This window comes from Dasypus novemcinctus, chromosome 24 (assembly GCF_030445035.2).
Source record: "Dasypus novemcinctus isolate mDasNov1 chromosome 24, mDasNov1.1.hap2, whole genome shotgun sequence".
NCBI lineage: Eukaryota > Metazoa > Chordata > Mammalia > Cingulata > Dasypodidae > Dasypus > Dasypus novemcinctus.
This window is the reverse complement of record NC_080696.1, coordinates 27,010,898-27,029,003: the sequence shown is the minus strand read 5'-3', so window position 1 is coordinate 27,029,003 and position 18,106 is coordinate 27,010,898. Positions and strand designations below refer to the sequence as shown.

Sequence of the window (18,106 nt, the reverse complement as noted above, 5' to 3'; positions counted from 1 at the left end):
TATTACTTAACAATTTATTTGTCTCCCATTTTCTTTCCTGTCTTTATTTTTATTATTTTTTTTTGCTAATACAAACAAGGCTACTTGAACACTCTTATCATTACCTTGTTAGAAATCTTTTAGAATATCTATTGATGTATATAAATACTATTTGAGTTTCTGAGTCAAAGGAAATGCATACATTCAACTTAATATTTAATACTTTCCAATCAGGTGGTAAAATTAACACTCTCATGAGCAATACATGAGAATTTCAATTACCTCATATCTTTCCACCACATAATCTTTTATACCTTTGAATTTTGCCAGACTGATAAGGATTAAATTTTATTATATTGTGATTTTAATATTTATTTCTATGATTACTAATCATCTTTTCAGAACTTTATATGTGATTTGGACTTTCTCTCCTGTTAAATGTCTGTTTTCATCTTTCCCCATTTTTTTTCCAATAGTTTGTTTATCTTTTATCTCATTGGGAGTGTTTATGTATTTTGGATACCGATCCTTAGCAAGTAATAAACTTCCAGTTTATGTATTTGTTCCTTCACCTTTGGATGATTTTTTAATAAACAAAGTTCTTAATTTGAAACATTAAAATTCCCAATTTTGTGGTTATCTTTTGTTTCATTTGACTCCTTCACAATAGAAACAGGATAAATGTACTCTGTTATAATTTTTTTTCAAAAAGGTAAGTTTTCCTATTACCTTTAAATACATAATCTATTGGGAAATGAATTGTTGTATGGGTTAGATGAAACTAAATTTCCTTTTTATTTTTTACTATATGGAAAATGTCTTGTTCCAGCATGAATAATTGATTATTGGTCATTATACCACCACTAAACTTTAATTTCTTTTCACGATCACACATGAGTATGTTCCTGAGCTATTTTTTATATACTGGACTGTTTTTCTATTCCTGGGCTAATATTACATTGTTTTGCTCATGTATGAGATAATAAATGATGATATCTGTGAGGACCAATCTCCCTCCCTTCTCTTTTTATCCATCTGGTTTGTCATGGCTTTAATGCCCTTTGATATTCTACATAAATGTACAATAAGCTCAATGAGTTCCCTGAGAAATATTTCTCTGATATTTCTTGCAATTGGGTGGAATATTTAATCAATTTATGAAAAAAAAATCTTTTATTCAATATAATATTATCTAAGAATACTTATATTATCAATATAATACTTATCTAAGAATAAAGTACAGCAGCTCCCTATTTCCTTAAGTCCCTCTCATGTCTTTAAAAAAATTTATAACTTTGTATATATACTGTGACATTCTTTTCAGAGTACCTTACATTTTTGTTTTCTGTTATACATTGTATTTTGTGAAAGTATATTTTCTGTTGACTGCTCATATTTGGAAATTATTGTTAAGCAAATCTTGCTGCCCTGTGCGCATAAGAGTCAATTTCATAACTTGGGCATTTGAGAAAAGAAAGAGCTTTACTGCAAGATCAACCATCATGCAGACAGGAGATAAGACTCACAGTTCAAATCTGTCTCCCTGACTTAAGGGTTAAGGGAGATTTTATTGGGATTGGAGGTAGGTGTTGCGATAGGGAAGATTAGCTTGGTGTGGTTTGATTGGCTGGGGACAGATTTGTCCATGTATGGTAAGGAAGGCTCCAGACCAAATTTCCTTTGTTGAAGGACCACTTGCATTGGATTTGCTTATGACGCCTCCCAGTTCATGCAATTTTGGTTCTGAGGGTGAATGACTTTCTGTTGGTGTCATGGAGGTCATCGAACAATGCTAGTTTGTAGTTCTGCACATGCTCAGGTGATATAACTTTCAGTTGGCCACCTGAAAACAAGCTCAAGAATAAAAGTTAACAGACAGAAAAGTTACAAAAGTTACAGATAAGTGAAGATGCTACTAATCAGTTCTGGGCAGTTTCAAAATGAAATTGCCGTTTGCATTAGTCCTTTTTCTTAAAACTTCAAATAGTCACTTAACAAATCTTTTGATATAGTCATTGCTTATTTTTCTATGTAGATAATCACATCAATTTTGAATAGCAGTTTTATAATTTCCTTTGTAATTCTTAGATTTAAAAAAAAAACAAACTTTTCTGCTTATCTTAATATGCTAAGTGAACCTCCAGAACAACATTGAATAAAAAGGGTGACAATAGATATCCTTGACTTGTTCTTGATTAAGTGGAATGTGTTTTCGTGTTTTACATTCCCAGCATTGAATATATTGACTCTGTTCCTTTTTTTCTTTTTTCAGATAACATGTATCAAATATAAGAAATATTCTTATAAGTTTTTCTCCTAAGAATATCTACCCCATTTTTAAAAAATTTCTCAGGTAGAAACAGATTTTTCTCTCCTTTAGAATGTGAATCTCTAATGTAGAATGATCTATTTTTGGTAAACATATATCAGGCATGTATAGAAGAAGTCACTTTGTTCATTTTGCTAGTATTGTGTTTGAGATTCATATCTATATTCATGAATAAGATCGGACTATAATCCCTTTCTTGCTTGGCTTTGATATTAAGTTTATAATGTTCTATAAAGTGAATTTAAAGAAAAAACATTTCTTCTCTATTTTCTGAAGGAGTTTAGAGGATCAGAAGGATATGTTCCTTCAATATTTGGTAAAAACTACTGTAAAAGTTTATATACCTGGTGTTTTATATTTTAAATGTGTTTAATTTTATTTTAATATTTGCGGAAACTTTTAGATTTTCTTTGAGTTCTTGAATAACTATTGTATGTCATGTTTTTAATTGTTTAATTTTTTATGAATTTGAATAGATCTTATATTAACTGTAGTTGTCTTCTCAAATGCCATTTCTTAAATGATATACATTGGCCAATATGTGTTCGTGAATACTGATTTTTCAAAGGTTTAGAAAATTATGTAGTATATGATTTTATATTGTGTTAAATCCCAGTAGAATCCAGTGTAATGCCTTGTAATCAAGAATCTTAATGCAATCCAGAAAATATATATTGACACTAAGGGAGATCCTTTTTATAAATAGTCTTAGATTAGTTGAGTTTTCCTTCAAACTTAAAGGAAAGAATGATTTTCAGAGAATTTTGAGGTAGGGAATTGTGTATAAGAAATTATGGACACATAATACACTTAAGATTTTCATATTTTTCATTCATGTTTCTTTCCTATTTTTCCATTTACTTTTTGTATTATTGTTCTTTTATTTATTTGTATTCTATGTATTTTCTAGTTTCTTATGTTGGATGCTTAGCTCATTAATTTTGAACCTCTAATATTTCTATTGTAGCCATTTAGTGTTATTCACATTCATCCAATAATGTAATAATTCCTCAATTAATTTTATTTTAAAGGACTTTCACTGACGTTTAATTCGCATATAGAAAACTACACAATCATATGGTAAATGGAGTGAATTTTTCAACATAAACATGCCCAAATCACCACCATATACATTAAGAGATAGTACTTTTGGAGAAACACTAAAGATTCCTTCCTCTAGTCACCAAAAGTAATTGCTATTCTGACATATAATAACATAGATTAGTTTTACCTATATTAAACTTTATATATCTGTAATTGTAGAATATTTACGCATTTATTCCTTCTTTTTTTCTGCATTATTATAGTTGTAAGATTCTGACACTTTTCAATACCATGGGCAGCAATAATTCCTTAATATCACTAATGGTGTTTTATTGTATGAATATACCAACATCTATTCATTCTTTCTACATTTGAGTTATTAAAACCATGGGGCGATCCTGAACCAGCCGCCGGAGTCGGAGTGGCAACCCGGGTGGAGCAGGCAAAAAGTCACTGGGGAAGGCCTGTCCCGCTCAGTCCCGTGTGGCTCCAGCTCCGGATCCAGTGCGGAAAAGCAACCCAGGCCCCGGACTCCGCCTCCGCCTCCGCCCCCGCCTCCATTAACTCGAGTGAGGGGCCAGCCGGCCCGGGGTCACTGCTGGGGAATGAGGAGAGGCGGCCAGGCCACGCGCTCTGCCCCGGCCTAGGACCTGGCCCTGGGAGCTGTGAGGGTAAGGAGACCCTCACCCTGATAATGTCCCCCTGTCGACTCCCGCCTCTTCAACCTCCTAGACTCTGACCCTCTATTTCCACTGTCTCCCTTTTCCTTTCCATCAGAAAGGAAAAGGGAGAAAATCTCCTGGAACCATCTCTCTTCGGCACCCCCTCCCTTCTCATCCTGACTCCTTGCTTGGAGCCAGCCTTTTCCCCCTTTACTCCTCCCTTTCAGTGGCGTCTTCCTACCCCCTCTCCCTTATTCCTGGCCGCTCTCTCCAAACTGCCCTAGACAGTTTGGAACGTCTTCCCTTGTCAGCTATACTTTCGGGAGCGAATGGTACAATTTTAGGGTGGAAGGCTTGTTAGGAGTGTAGGCTACTCGCCCGGAGTAGGATAAAGTTTATTTTAAAGTCTCCATACGACAGTAAAATGAAACAAAACAAGCGTGTATTCCCCTAGTGATAGCCAAAATGATGTGCCACCAGTATGGAGAAAGAAAGCGAAAAAGAGACCTGTGTGTTTGTGATTCTAGAGTAGGCTTATGAACTTCAGAAAAAAGAAAAGTTGCCATGAGCCGGGGGCAAAAAAAAGCATGGGGCTAGGGGAGCAGATATGGCTCAGTGGTGGACTACCAGCTTCCCGAACACGAGGTCCAAGTTCCCAAAAAGAAATAAATATATATATAAAATAGAAGTTTGGGACTATTTCATCAATGCTTTCTGACTCCATCTCTTTTGTTGAACATATATAAATATTTCTGTAAGAGTGTATATCTAGGATTATTTCTAGGACATGGGAACATGGTATGGGCAATTTTCATCAATTATTTTCTAAAGCATGTTCTTTGGTTGTATTGATTTACAATTCAGTGGTAATGCATGATTTTCCTAATTGCAGCAAATTCTTGCAAATACATGTTATATTTAATTTTCCATGTGTTGACTGAAGTTTGAAAATTATCCAGCGACTCAAGACAAGACAGCACTGAATATCAGCCTCACCTATGCATATATTGTTATTTTCTTGCCTCTTGGCTATTCCAGCCTTGGTTACTTTGATGGTTCTCTGAATCTTTAAACAGTCCTCCCACTCCCAATACAAAACCTAGTTTTCTGGGTGGCCTTGTCAGAAGGTTTGGCCAGATACAAGTTATAAAGGCACATTCTATGAATTTATGGAATGTCTTGTTCATCATCTTGTCACACATCAAACACTGAGTTTTATCAAGTAATTTATATCATAGTAAAAATCAGTGTGGCAGTGCATGCAACTCCAAGGAATTCACTTATCTTATCATGAACAAATTACTTTGTTGTAGATGATATACTTAACATTTAAGTACCAATTCAGAAAAATCATCTTGAAAATCTTGGGCATTATCTTTAAGAGTGTATTGACCAATATATAATGCTGTTTCTCCATAGCCAGAATAAATTGCTATCAGGATCAAGGGAGGAAAGTGCAAGACGCTCCTTTTACTATTACACTAAAAAAAAAAAAAAAAAAAAACAGCACTTACTTAGAGAATTTCTGCTGCTTCTTCCACCATTTTCAGGTCAATTAGTTTGAAGGACTAACTTACAAAGATTTTATGTTTTCAACACAGAACACAACAGTTATTTTATTGAATTAGTATTTGAATATACCACCTGGAATTTTGGGGGTCCTCACACCTCTGTTTAACTAACAGACACTGAAGTGGCTGGATTGATTGATATTGGTGAGCAGAAGGAATTTGGTGGTTGCAATACAATGAGTGCAGAGATGGAAAATATCCTCTATCCATGGACTTCTCTAAGGCATCTCTTAAAATTATCAAGAAAAGTGCAAAAGATAATGAAAAAATAAAGTAACAAATAATGTAAGCTATAAAGACCAACTGCAGGAACAAGAACTATTATAACAATTCATAGTTTTCCTGTTTATTAGATTTATATATGTATAAATATATGTTTATGTTTGTGTACACATGCATATATGCTCACATATATATGCATATTATTAAATTTTCTCTATTTCAAATAATACATTTTAGTAGTTAATTTTGCAATCCAATTTGTGTGTTACAGATTCTTCATTTTCAACTCAGCTGGTTCAAAGTCATAGTTACAAAAAGATTATGCTTTTATAGAGGAAATCAGAAATGATTTTATTGAATTTTTAAGTGAGAATGCCACCTTGACATTTTGGGCTCCTCACCCTCCTACTAAACCAATCAACAAATGAGAGGACATATTGATTGGTACTGAAAACCAGGGGAAATGTGGTTTTTTCAACACAATGAGAGTAGATGACCAATATCTGCAAACCTGGAGATTCTCTAAGGAGATCCTAAAATTTCCAAGACAAATATTAAGAAGTAATGAAAAATAGGGGAACTAAAATGTCATGATTATAGAGAATTTAGAAACTCAGGAGTATTAGATAATGGATCAAAAACTACACTTCTGTATGATTGTTTTGCAAGTTCACAATATCTGTAACAAAAATACATTTGAAAAAATAGTGTGGGTTGGGGGAAAAATACACCAAATGTAAGATATGGAATATAGTTGGTAGTAATATTTTGACAATTGTCTAGCAGCATAGTTTATAACAAATGTTTCACCCTAATGCAAAGAGTTGGTGGAGGGGTGATGTATGGGACCCCTGTGTAATGTTATGTATGTCTATTTTGTAAGTTTGCAATCTTTACTATACACTTATTGTTTATGTGTGTTCATGTATGAATGATATACTTCAATTTAAAAAAAAGAGTTATTCTGGGCAAAAAAAACAACAACAAAAAACCAGTAGGAAAACTAGATAATGAATGAGAAACAGATGTCAGCCTGGTAGCAAAGGGAAAGTGGAACATAATCTGGAAGAATTAAAGTTATAAATGAATCTGTTGACCAATTATAGCAATAAGAGCTACGGTAGCAGTGCATAATTTCCTTTGATTGTTAGTTTATATATGTATATATATACAAGTAATAAATTGTACTTATTTTATATGAGATTTTTTGATTGTTAATTTTAAATCTAATGTTTATGTTACAAATAATTCATTGTGATTGTAGTCTAAAAGCTAGAAGAGAAATTAATGTTTTAATTAAAATTATTTAGAGTTATTGTGATGGGTAGGCTAATGTGTTAACTGGGCCAGGTAATTATGCCCCATTGTTTGGTCAGGCAAGCACTGGACTAGTTGTAATACAAGGACATTTTGTCCCCTGCTCCCACCCTGCCTTTCGCTTCCTTACACTTTGCCCGCCTGTTCCTCGTAACCTCCCTGTATTATGGCCCTTCTCAGCAGCAGTTTGTGCTGCTGCCTCCCTCTGCCCCTCCTCCCAGCCACTGTTATCTTCCCCCTCCCAGCCAATCGCTGTTCTCCCCGCCTCATTTCAACCGCCCTCATCCCGTATCCGCCCCGGCACAACCTCGGAAACAACCCCCTCTGCCATCAATGGCTTACGTCATAAACCGCAGGTCCACCCTTGCCTCTGCAGCCAATCCTCAGCTGCCCCGCGGACATGCCCCTCCCACAACCTCCCCGCCTCCATGACACTATAAAACCCCATGTACTTCCCGAATAAAATCAGACCTGCGCATAGACCTCATCTCCGTGGTTTTTCCTCCATCGAACCGCGCGTCCCCACCAAGCCTTGAGCCACCCGCTGCCGCCCTGGTCAGGCCGTGGCGTAGGCCCAATCCCCAGCAGCGACTCGCCTGCAGTGACCCGCCTGCAGTGCCGCAGCAGAGGCCAACAGGTGGCGCCCGAACAGGGACCCCAGCTACGGCCCCTTGTCTGGCCAGCCCGCTGCTGACCCCTCGCACGGGACCCATCGCCGTCCTCCCGTGCCGCTGCTCAAGGTAGGGACTCTCCGGCGTTGCTCCCTTCACCCCCCTCCTGAGCCCTCTGCCATGATGGGGGCCTCCCTCTCATCCCGTCAGGTTCCTCAAGTCCGCCTGCTCGCTGCCCTCTTAGAGACTCACCACGTGAAGGTCTCTCTCCGTCAGCTACAGCGGTATTGGGACCTTCTCCTACCCTTTAACCCTTGGCTCGTCACCTGTGCTCTCTGGAGCCCAGAGACCTACGAACGTTTAATTCAGCGGGTGATGTCCGCTATGGAGCACGATCGCAAGCAGTTTCCCCCCGGCCTTATCCCGACCCTCGTCGCTATCCGCGCCTGTCTCCAAGGTGTGCCCTCCCCTGCCTCCGCTCTCGCCTGTGAGCCTAGCCACCCTCTCACCTGCGATCCTGATGGAGACGACGATGCTCGTTCTCTGTCTGCCCAGCTAGAGGCCGCGCTCGAACTGGATCCCCCCACAGCCGCCGATCCGGACCCCAACCAACATGGCGACCCCCCGCCTTCTCCCCCCCCCACCGCGTCCTGCAAACAATGCCAACATGGCGCACCTCCTCCTTCTTCTTCCTCGGTGCCCTCTTCCCGCCTTTACCCACCTCTTCCTGTCTCGTCGCCATCCGGTCCCGTCCCGGATGCCTGCCGATCGCCATTTTCGGCTAAACCGGCAGAGCCTCCGGTGCCATCTTGGCCTGTACCTGGAAATGACGTGGCCACTCCTCCATCTTGGCCCGAGGCCAGAAGTGATGTCAGGCGTGACATCACCGTGCCGCCATCTTGGCCAATCAGGAACACCGTTGCCGCCGCGCCCTCCTGGCCGGCGCCTGGTGGCACCGCCAATGCCTCACCTCCATGGCCCGCTTCACCTCCCGCCTGCCCCAGCAATAGCGGGAGCATCGGGAATCCTCCTCCACCAGCGTACGACACCGCCTTTCTCACCTCCCCCACTCCGCCTCTGGCTCAGATGTTCCCCCTCAATCCCGCTCGCACTCCGCAGAGCCCACAAGCGTGGGTCCCCTTCTCTCCCAAAGACACCCAAATGCTCCGCAACGCGATAAAAGAGGATGGCCTTGCCAGCCCTCATGCCCAAGACCTTCTCGAGCGTATGACCATCCCTCGCTGCATCCCTTACGATTGGATCTCTCTAGCCCGAGCGGTTCTCTCCCCCGGGCAATTCATTGACTGGCGAGCCCATCTCGGTGTCCTGATCGACAATCAGATTGCCGACGATGCTCGTCAGGGTGTGCATTACCCTGCAAACGCATTTCTCGGGTTCGGCCCTTACGGCGATCCCAGCGCCTACACTGCCACCCCGCCTGGGTTTTTCATCCAGCTCCGTGACTGTGTTTTTCGAGCCTTCCGTTCGTGCACCGCGGCCGCCCCAGAGCCCCTCGTGAAGCTTTTCCAAAAACCCGAGGAGCCGTTTAATGAGTTCGTAGCTCGTGTGCAGGCCGCTGCAGAGAGGCGAGTCGTCGGCAATGCAGCCCGCGAGTCCTTCGTTAAGGACATCCTGCAGGAGGGGGCTAACCCAGCTTGCAAAGCCATCATTCATCCCCTTCGTGACAAGCCGCTCCAAGACTGGGTCCTCGCATGCTCCGGAGTTTCTGGGCAAGCATCTGCGCTTGCAGCGGCTATTGTCGCGGCAGTCCAAACAACCAACACCTGCTTCCACTGCGGCGAATTGGGCCACTTCGCTCGGGAGTGCCCCAACCTTCCGGCTCCGCCGCAACCCGTAGTCCAGCCTATGGTGCCACCACCGCGCCCTGTTCCTGCCGCCTGGCCGCCCTCCACCCCCTGCCCGCGCTGTGGAAAAGGGTATCATTGGGCTCGCGATTGCCGTGTTCCGAGACAGCCTTTAAATGGGCAGCGGGGCAAGCCTCAGCCCCGCCATCAAGAGGCTCCAATCGCCCCGCACCAGCCCCGCCCGTAGGCATCCACTGGTCCGTTCCCATGTCGCCCGCTTTGCAGCCGCGCATCACCATCAAGGTCAATGGAAAGTGGATGGACAGCCTTCTTGACACCGGCGCCGAAATCTCCTGCATCCCACTCTCCCAAGCTCGTGACTTCCCACTCACAGCCGGACCCGTCATCGTAGGCGCCACAGGCCAGTTCTCCTCGCAACAGGCGGCTGAAGATCTTGCCTGGCATGACACCGATGGACGGTCAGGGTTCTTCCGTCCCCTGGTTCTCAGGGATATCAAGCAAGTCCTTTGGGGGCGCGACATTCTTCACCAGTCAGGCGCCGTTCTTTTTACTTCGCAGCCATCGCTGCCCCCCCAATAGTTTTGACCGTTGCTCGCGTTCGACCTCCAGCACCCGTTCCTCTGCAATGGGACACAGAGGAACCCATTTGGGTGGAGCAATGGCCTATGACTGCCCCGAAACTAGCTATTCTTCAGGACCTCGTGGAAGAGCAGCTCCGTGCTGGCCATGTTGAGCCCTCCACCAGTCCATACAATACTCCCATTTTTTTCATCATCAAAAAATCTGGCAAGCCACGCCTCCTCCACGACCTGCGAGAGGTTAACAAGCACATCAAACCCATGGGCTCTCCTCAGCCCGGCATGCCTCACCCGTCAGCCTTTCCGCGAGATTGGTATGTGGCAGTCCTCGACATCAAGGACTGCTTCTTCTCTATCCCCCTGCATCCGGATGACCGCCCACGGTTCGCCTTTACTGTTCCCCAGCCCAACCACCACCGGCCTGCCAAATGGTATCAGTGGAAAGTCCTCCCCCAAGGCATGAAGAACAGCCCTGCCATCTGCCAGCTGTTTGTGGCTACTGCTATTGAGCCCTTAACCTCCGAGGCCACTATCGTGCATTACATGGATGACATCCTTGTAGCCCATCCGAGCGAGCCAAAACTGCAAGCTATAGTTGCCAGTCTTCTCTCCAATCTGAAAGATATCGGTCTTCAGATCAACATAGAGAAAGCTGTTTTCCACCCACCATTTCAATTCTTGGGCTTTGAAATCTCAGAAACGGTCACACCCATGGCGCCGCTTATAAACGTCCCCAAAACCATGACGCTCCATGATCTCCAACAGCTTTGTGGCCAGCTCAACTGGCTGCGCCCGTCGCTGCCAGTCACCACACATCAGCTGCAGCCTCTGTTCCAGCTCCTTCAGACCACTGGCCCACCATCACAGGCACCCACAAAGAGGGTCACCCTGTCGTATGAAGCAGAGTGCGCCCTGAGCTGTGTCAACTCTGCCCTAATGGACTGCTTGCTCCAGCGAATAGACCCAGACAAGCCATTTGCAGGACTTGTCCTTCCCACCCGTGGGACCCCCACTGGCCTCATCTGGCAGGACGGTCCACTCCTGTGGGTCCATTTAGCCAAAAGCAAGCTTCGCAAAATCACCCCCCAATCCGTCCTGTTCGCGCAGCTCGCCATCGCCCTTGTTGAGCGCTCCACCCACCATTACGGGCGTCATCCAGATGTCATCATTTGGCCCCTTACAACTCAGCAGGTCACTCACTTGCTAAAGGACTCCATAGATATGCAGGCACTGTTCCTCCTATTCTCCGGCCCATTCGATAATCACTTCCCCCAACACCGCCTCATACAAGGCCTCAGCACGCTCCCCGTCGCAGCTCCTGACCATTTCCCGTTCCCGTCCTCCAAGCCACTCCCCAATGCCGCCATCGCCTTCACTGACACCTCCAAGCACTGCCTTGGTATAGTCCTCTACAAGCCAAACTCCACACAACCCCTCTGCCACACCCGCCGACATAGCAGCTCTGTCCAAGTGGCCGAATTGAAAGCCGTCACTCTGGCTCTCCAGTACCTCCAGGACCAGCCAGTAAATATCTTCACGGACAGTCTCTACTGCCTGCAGGTCTCTTGTATCCTTGCCTTTGCGGCCTTCCTGCCGCCTGCTAGCATCGGCAACCGGGACATCAACCTGGCCTTAGCTGACCTTCAACTCCTCTTAGAGAGGCGGCGACAACCCTGGTTCATTGCCCATGTTAGGAGCCACTCAGGCCTCCCAGGCCCCTTGGCTCACGGCAACCATCTCGCTGACCAGGCCGCCCAAGGTGCTTCCATCAATGCCCTCAGCCCCGCAGCTGCCGTAGGAGACATTATCAACCAGGCAAAGACCTTGCATGCACGCTTCCATCTTGGTGCGCCCGCCCTCCATCGACTCCTCCCAGAACTTCCCATCGAGACATGCAAACATCTGGTGCGTGCGTGCCGCTCCTGCGCACCTTTGCTGCCCCTGGGGCCACTCCAGCCCCAGGGTGTCAAACCGCGCGGATTGCGGCCCAACTCTAGATGGCAATTAGATGTCACACATGTCGCTTCCTTTGGCCGATGGAAGTTCCTTCATGTTGCCATCGATACGTTTTCGCACCTCTGCTACGCCGTCGCCCTCCCGGGAGAGTCTGCCAAGTATGCCACTCAAGCGCTCCGGGAAGCCATCCTCTTCATGGGAGTCCCTTGGGACATAAAGACAGATAATGGCCCCGCCTACCGCAGCGCCGCCTTTGCCGAGTTTGTGAAGCTCTACAACATCACCCACCACTTCAGCATCGCATACAACCCGCAAGGCCAAGGACTTGTTGAAAGAATTCACCAAACCCTCAAGATCCTCGTCCAGAAGACTAGAGAGACTCAACCCTGCCTCACCCCACGTGAAACAGTCACGCAAGTGCTCATCCAGCACAACCTGATGACCTTTGACTCTGAGGGGCTTTCGCCCATCCACAAGCACTGGGGGCCCTCTTACCGGCCCACTCCGGCCCCTCTCGTCCTCTGGCGCGACCCGCTCACTAGCAAGTGGACCGGACCAGCGCCCCTTCTCACCCAAGGGCGAGGATTTGCCTGCGTCTTCCCGGAATCTGCACCCCAGCCTGCCTGGATCCCTGCTCGTCTTGTTAAGCCCTTCACTCCACACGGCCCTGCCGACCTTCCACCTCCCGACCCCCTTCCCCCTGATGATTCCCCCCTGCCATAATGATGGCCCCTCTCCGCACCTCACCCCCCCGTGAGGTTTTTCTCCTCTTGTCATTGCAGATGACGCCTCCAGTCGCCCAGTCGAGCCCGCCTGAGTCTGCCCCTCCTGCGCTATCACCCGCAGGGACCACGCCAGCTCTCTCCCGCCGCGAGCGACGTCGACATCGTCTTCTTGTCCGCCGCTTGAGCCATCTCTCCCTCGAAGATGCCTCCATCGAGCAGCAAATTCTCCAGCTTCTCCGTCGTGCTCGCGCCTCCCCTGCCCCGCGCCCTCCTACCACCCCCCCCTCCTACACCTTCTCATCATTATGCTCTCCTTAGCCTCCTCAGCCCAGGCCACGCCCCTTTGGGCCGCCCTTCTTCAACCGCCTGGTTTCCTCTTTCTCTCCCCTCACTCCCCCACCTTCCCCACCATGTACTCCCCCAACTGCGACTTCCTCCCAGAAAGCTGCGACCCCCTCGCCCTTCCTGTCTCCTCGTCGTTGCCAAATGTCTCCATCCCTATTCCCCTCGACGCCTTGCAGTTCGTCACCAACCTTTCCACAGCTGTCCTAGTCCTCTCCCAAAGCCATCCCCTTCCTGAGGAGGCCCGGCACGCCCAGGTGTGGCTCACGGAGGTGGCAGGAGGCGGCCATCGATAGGGCCCATCGTGGTCGCCTCGAGCTGTGGGTACGGGTTCTCTGCCCTCCGCATGGGGAATCGGGCATTTCAGCTGCCCTCCCCTCTGCTCACGCCCCCCTCGTGCCCCCACGCCCCCTGCCGGTAACCCCTCCTCATTCCTTTCTCTCCTATTTCCCCTCCTCTCACCCCCCTCATCTTTCCTCCCTACAAAATGTCAATCCTGCAAAATCTGCGCTTTCTTCAAAGCCGCCAATGGTTCTTATTTTTGAAAGAGGGAGCAATTGTCCCTTGCTCCCACCCTGCCTTTCGCTTCCTTACACTTTGCCCGCCTGTTCCTCGTAACCTCCCTGTATTATGGCCCTTCTCAGCAGCAGTTTGTGCTGCTGCCTCCCTCTGCCCCTCCTCCCAGCCACTGTTATCTTCCCCCTCCCAGCTGATCGCTGTTCTCCCCGCCTCATTTCAACCGCCCTCATCCCGTATCCGCCCCGGCACAACCTCGGAAACAACCCCCTCTGCCATCAATGGCTTACGTCATAAACCGCAGGTCCGCCCTTGCCTCTGCAGCCAATCCTCAGCTGCCCCGCGGACATGCCCCTCCCACAACCTCCCCGCCTCCATGACACTATAAAATCCCATGTACTTCCCGAATAAAATCAGACCTGCGCATAGACCTCGTCTCCGTGGTTTTTCCTCCATCGAACCGCGCGTCCCCACCAAGCCTTGAACCGCCCGCTGCCGCCCCGGTCAGGCCGTGGCGTAGGCCCAATCCCCGGCAGCGACTCGCCTGCAGTGACCCGCCTGCAGTGCCGCAGCGGAGGCCAACACATTTATAGACTTTAGTCATCAGTGAGTTTACCGCATAGATGGCTGGTTACATCTATGATCAACCAGGGAGTTTGCCATCAACAATGAATGATGCTTTTCCCAATCATTTGAATGCCTTAAAAAGGGAAGTGATTTCAGCATTCTGAGAGAATTTCCCAGCTCACCTTTGGACAGCCAACATCTCCCAGAAACTCATCAATGGCCTTCATTGGACTTTCTTTGGAGCCTCTGGTTTGCATCCTGCCTGCAAAACTCTGGACTTGTGCATCCCCACAGTCATATGAGAGAATTTTGTAAAATCTCATAATATTTACAGATATATCTCCTATTGATTCTGTTTCCCTAGAGAACCCTGACTAATACAGCCATATACCAAGATTTGGGGGATGATATTTTTCTTATTTTCTGTTATGGGATGAGAATATATTTACAGAAACATCTTGATCAGTGTAAACAGAAAGATGTTTCTGTTTTATTAGGAGCTTCAAATTGAATAGAGGAATGTTTATGAATAATGAGTAGCTAAGATGGTTAAATGTTTCATTCATTTATCTATTGGCCTAAACTGGAATAACCACATTTCTAAGCTCTGCTTTGTGATATTGGAGCTAGGAGTCTAAAAACATCATTTTTCCTGTATTGGATGGCTTCCAGTTAGATATTGCCAAGAGAATTACAAGAGGAACAGAGAAAACACTTCCTTGCACTGTCAAATAGTAAAAATAAGGCAGATTTGAGGTAGATAAGTGAAGACAGTGAAGGAAAACTTAGCATGAGAAAATACATCAAATATGCTTAATCAGAAAGAGTTCTTGGCAAGTGTTGAAGACACTGATCTATAATTTGAGGTTGGCTTTTGCACACTATTGAATAAAATTAACTATCATTTCAGATCTATATTAGGGGTTGGGTTATGCACACACCTATTTAAAAATGCTTAGAATGAAATTCAGCAATGACTTCCAAATAGACCACTTATCATCGAAAAAGAAACAAAGGCACCATACTTTTCTCAAGGCACTCTTCATCTCCATGTTTCTCAGAGTGTAAATCAGAGGGTTGAACATGGGAGCAATGATGGTGTAGAAAAGAGAAAACACTTGATCTTCTGGAAAAATTATGGCGGGTCTTATGCAAATGAAGATAATAGGTGCATTGAAAAACACCACAACTCTAATGTGAGAAATGCAAGGGGAAAGAGCTTCACTATGACTTTCAACAATATAAACCCTGATGGTGTATAACATTAGGAAATAAGATAATATCAAAATCACAAAACTAACCAAAGCAATCACACCTACAATGACAATTACCAAGAGACCTAATTTGTATGTATCAGTGCAGGCCAATTTCAGCAAAGGAAACACATCACAGAAGAAGTTATTTATCTCATTGGGACCACAAAAGGATAAGAAGATGGTGAGAAGAAATTGGTTGGCAGAGTGTACCAGTCCCCCTGCACAAGTTATGATGATAATGTCACACCTCTTTCTGCTCATGATGGTAGTGTAGTAAAGGGGCTTGCAGATGTCCATGTACCAGTCATAAGCCATCCCTGTAAGGATAAAGATTCTGATGTTCTGTGTGGAAAAAGCTGTGCTATTATGTTATTATAGGAAATGATTTTCCTTTTGCCAGTAAGTCAGTCATTAGTTTGAACATCATGGTGGGTGTATAGCAAAGGCCAGAGAGTAAGAGGTAATTAAGGAAGAATTACATGGGCAGGTCAATTAGTTTACTGCATTACATAGAAATCATTATAAGCAAGTTTCCCATCCAAATAACAGTTTAATGAAAATAATAATAAACAATATTTCTAAGGAACTGTTTTGAGAAAGTCCCAAGAAAATAGATACAGTGACATTATTTCTATTTTCCATGTTCCAGTGAAGTGAAAATATGTAACAGGCACCTGAAATCACATAAAGCAATGTTGGAAATGCTTTTGGAGAATATTTATGGTTACACACATATCATGAACCTCTGTTTAATAACATGATTCCAGTTTTACAGAAAATGAAATTCTGATATTTAATGAAAGTATATTTCCTGGTTTTCCTCATGATGATTTCCATAGGTTTTTCAGAACATTATGTTCAATCTTGACAATGAAAATAAATGCATTCAATCAAAATAGAAATTTTAAAAAGCCATATAGATATAAAACATTTTCCAATTACAATGAAATATACAACTACATACTTAGAAAGGATGTCACTCTGTATCCTTACATACTCAAAATTTGTTAAAAATTCATGTATACGTCATACATTGCCTTTGTTAAACCATGCAGAAGCAAATGCAAAGTTTTAATCGTGGTCACTAGTGGAATATATTCTATCTAAAAATAATTTCAGAATAGGTTAGAAAATAAAATTAAAGATTAATATAATGATACATGCATGTTTCATAAGTAGAAAGAAAAAGTTCTCTGTAAGAAAGCAATGCAAATGATTTGATTAATGTTTTTATTTCTTGTTTACCTTTTTCTTAGTGATTTGTGATAAGAAATGCTGACATTATATAACAGAAGTATATTTATACATATTGATATTTTAATGAAAATCATATACTTAAGTGGATCACAGAATAAAGCATTAGTTAAAGTTACAAGAGAGTAGCATAAGGTAGTTTTACCTTCATGGCATTATTTAATGGTACCACAATGTGTGAATTTTGGAAGCACTCACTTTAGCTATGAATGTTATCTCTTATTTAAAATGGTGAATTTGTGACTGGACTTTGCCTTAAATGGTTGTAAAGATGAAACCAATCAATAAATGACTATTGCCTTATTAATCATAGAAGTATTAAAGTCTGATTTTATATCAAAATATCAGTGTTACCAAATCAGTATTCTAACAGTTGTTAAGAGCACTGCCTGATAAATTTGACTCCCCTACAGAAAAGAAAATTGTAGCATCATAAAATCATTTTGCACAATAAGAAAACTTTGAGGTCTACTAGTCAAATCCCTTCATTCTTAATAAAAGTGTCTTTAATTAATAGTCAAATATAGAATGAAAATTTTTTAATCTCTTCTTCATTCAGCAGATATTTTTATACTAAGCCAATAGCATTTGATGTATGGAAACATAGCCTACGCATTTTAGGTTAATCAGAGCTTCTGTTAAGTTAGTTTGAGTCTCAACACAAATGGAAAACTAACATAGATTGGTAAACACATGTGTAAGAGTTTTTACTATAAATTTTGACCATAATCTGAATCAATAATACTCATCACCTTTCCTAAAAATCTGTGCATCATTGGCCTTAATCTTGTAGCTATCATTCCATAGCAAATGTTTTTTGATTCCCTTCCCATCTTTCTATTTCACAGATAATATGAGCCATGTTACCATGAAAATTTAAAAAATTTCCATTGAAATGAAGATGGAGCTGTAAGACAATTGAATTTATTGCTATGTGGCAGTTTTAAGATTTAGAATTAATTTATAGACAAGTCCTTGATGATTAGATTTTCTCAATATACCTGCATTTATACTATGTAAATATTTCCTCACTTATAAGTTAAAAGAATATTTTTTTATTTTGGAATAATACTTAAAATATTGTTTTGAGCACTCAATGTAATTGCCTATTCATTTACATGGACATAAAAAGAAAATGTTATTTAAATCGACTGCCAGTAATTAAAACCAACCTTAGTTGTTCTCTCTCCACCCCTCCACTGAAAATAAAATGACAAAATTATGGTTGACATACTAAATTATGACTCAAAAAGGCAAAGCCAAACAAACATCTATCTGCATTTATTGACACAAAACTGACATTCTAACTAGTCAATTTTAATAAAAGTGTCTGAAATACCAGTTTTCTCCA

The 18,106-nt window shown here is 43.5% G+C and overlaps 1 pseudogene; it reads right to left on the bottom strand.

Annotated features, from left to right (window-relative positions):
* Positions 1 to 15,186: 15,186 nt before the first annotated feature.
* Positions 15,187 to 16,143, bottom strand: LOC101414803 (olfactory receptor 4P4-like; annotated as a pseudogene).
* Between the last annotated feature and the right edge of the window lie 1,963 nt (positions 16,144 to 18,106).